Here is a 2,975-nt window from a genome sequence, read left to right as displayed (position 1 = left end):
ATGTATAACAATATGTGTAATATTTGTCTCATACTTGCAAAAGCCAGAAGATGGTGTTAGATCCATTGGTCCTGGAGCTAAAGACAGTTATGAGCTGATATGTAGGCACTGAGTCCTTTGGAATAGGAAGACTTTGCTTCTGACAACTGAACTATCTCTCCATGCCCTTGTAATATTCTGTTTTTTAATTGTTTCAGGCCTTTTTTCTACAAATAGAAATCATTGATGGAAAACAAGACAGAAGTGACACAGTTCATCCTCATGGGACTCACAAATGACCCAGATTTGCAGCTTCCCCTCTTCATCACTTTCCTCCTCATCTACACCATCACCCTAGTGGGGAACCTGGGGATGTTTCTATTGACTCTTCTGGACTCTCGACTTCACACCCCCATGTACATTTTTCTCTGCAACTTGTCCTTTGCGGACTTTTGTTACTCATCAACAGTCACTCCAAAGGTCATAGCTGGATTCCTTACAGGAGACAAAATCATATCCTACAATGCTTGTGCCTCTCAGATGTTCTTTTTTGCAAACTTTGCCATTGTGGAGCACTACCTTTTGGTCTCAATGGCCTATGATCGTTATGTAGCAGTGTGTAAGCCTCTGCACTATGCCACGACCATGACAACACATGTGTGTGTGCATGTTTCATCATTGCCTGTTATATCTGTGGCTTACTGAATGCTTCCATCTATACTGTGGATGCATTAAGTCTCTCTTTCTGTGAGTCTAATGTGGTCCACCATTTTTTCTGTGATGTTCTAGCAGTCATGATTTTATCTTGCTCTGACCGACATGTCAATGAACTGGTTCTTATTTATGTGGCCAGCTTCAATATCTTTTTTGCTCTTATACATATCATCATATCCTACATGTTCATTTTTACCAACATTCTGAAGATGAACTCTGTTGCAGCATATTACAAAGCTCTCTCTACTTTTGCCTCCCATTTTACAGCTGTCTCCATTTTCTATGGGACAGTCATATTCATGTACCTGCAGCCCAGCTCCAGTCACTCCATGGACAGTGACCAAATAGCATCTGTGTTTTACACCATGTTTATTCCTATGCTGAACCCTCTGGTCTATAGCTTAAGGAATAAGGAGGTGAAGAGTGCATTCACAAAGATTGTATTAAAGTCAAGATAACACTTGTAGCCTTGATTTTAACGTTTTGGGTTACAAAACATCTGAGTTCATTAATTTCATCTTAATTCTACATGGACTTTCATTTTCCTACCCTCATTGAATTAAAAAACTTGAAGTGTCATCTTTTCCTGAGTAGTAGTAAGTTGTTTGTGAAAAAGTTAGCATCTTGTTCAGAGGAGTGTAACCTAAATAAAGTGTTTATGATAACTTTAGGTCAGCTTGTGAAAAAGCTAATTGACTATATTATCCTATTCAATCAATTTAAAGCAACATTCTTTTTGAGATTTTAGCACAAATCACTGTAATTAGGTATTTAATAAACCCCATTAAGGAGAAGACACACTCATAGGTTTCTTTTCAAGAATTATACAAATTAATGTTAGAAAAATTATGCAAAAAATTTAACATGAAGTTGTTGTATTTCTGCATTTATATTTTCTAAATTGTAGTGAATTCATATCGATATCCAGAAGAACATACCAAACATTACATTTTATTTAATTACTAGAGTATTTGGTTGTATTTTAAATGTGCTAAGAATTTTAGCAAGTCTATATTGTCTTATACACTAAATGATTTAGCAAATTTCATTATTCAAGCAAACAAAAACCTGAATATTGAAACATTGTTATTGTATGACAGACAGGTTGCATTAAATGTTTTTACAAAGAAGAACATATTAAAAGAGATCTATGAGACAAAGACAGCAGTATAAATGGCCAATTTTCTTTTCATCTTGGTAATTTTGTTACTGTATGACAACAGGAGGAAAATAATAGTTTTATTTGAATGTAGACTTTCATGACATGAAAAAATACCTATCCAGTAAGAATTTGAGACGGATTGGGTCACAGCAAATAGCAGGAGCAGCAATCAGTGTGTTCAGAAGAGGCAGAAATACACTGGAGAGAATAGAATCTCATTGACAGAATTGCAGGATAAAAAAACAACATGAGGAGGGAAGGGTAAATCTCTTGTGATGTTAGCAGCCTTGTTGCCAGTCTCCATGTAAATCAAATTAGCACAAAACCATACCATTTTTTTATCCGAACATAATGTGAAACCTAACTTGGAAAAGCTCAAGACCCACAATTTACTATCTTCTGTAGCATGTTGCTGGCTTCTCACTAGAATACCTCAAGCTACTCTTATTTCACTGTTGAATTTTCAGTGGTCTGTAAAGGTGGGTCAAGACCAATGAATCCTAAATACTGAATCGACCAAAATTGCCTCTGCATGCTATAGCTCATGATTATATGCATACAGCTTTCAGAAGGCATCGAGATGAAGTTGCCATCACTCCAGTTATCCTAACATGTCTACTACATGTAGGGATATTCTAATCTTTTACATAGCTATCAACCATTCCTCCACTCAGTTTTTTCTCATTAATGAGATACTTTAGAAATATACACAGCAGAAAGTTTGAGGATAATTTTCTTAGAGTTTGAGAGAAAGAAAAGAATACAAGTGACTCACAAATCTAGCAGATGATTTTAGGAAGGATATAGAGAAAATGGAAAAATAATATTTTTGAGTTATATCTAAGAAATTGTTATGTTCAACAATTGTGATCCTTAGGCTGCTGCTTTGAGGAAAGTATGTGGGACTTGGATAAAGAATGAGGAATTTCAGTGTTTCTGACAACCTATGCTTTCATCAATATTGAATATATAGATTTAAAAAGGGAAATGTGTTTAGTTTTAAGACACAGTACTTATTTTACAGGATACTCTATTCTAGGACAAAAGATTTTTTCCAGGAATATATTCTTAGAAATTGAAACAGAACTCTGTAACTCAAATAATGCTGAATCTGATAAAG

At 35.2% G+C, this 2,975-nt stretch overlaps 1 pseudogene; it reads left to right on the top strand.

Annotated features, from left to right (window-relative positions):
- The first annotated feature begins 225 nt into the window (after window positions 1-225).
- LOC125398031 (olfactory receptor 5B3-like) lies at window positions 226-1,151 on the top strand (annotated as a pseudogene).
- Window positions 1,152-2,975: the final 1,824 nt, after the last annotated feature.

Source organism: Myodes glareolus, chromosome 7 (genome assembly GCF_982192425.1).
Source record: "Myodes glareolus chromosome 7, mMyoGla1.1, whole genome shotgun sequence".
Taxonomy (NCBI): Eukaryota; Metazoa; Chordata; class Mammalia; order Rodentia; family Cricetidae; genus Myodes; species Myodes glareolus.
The sequence above is the reverse complement of the archived record's forward strand: the minus strand, read 5'-3'. Positions and strand labels throughout refer to the sequence as shown.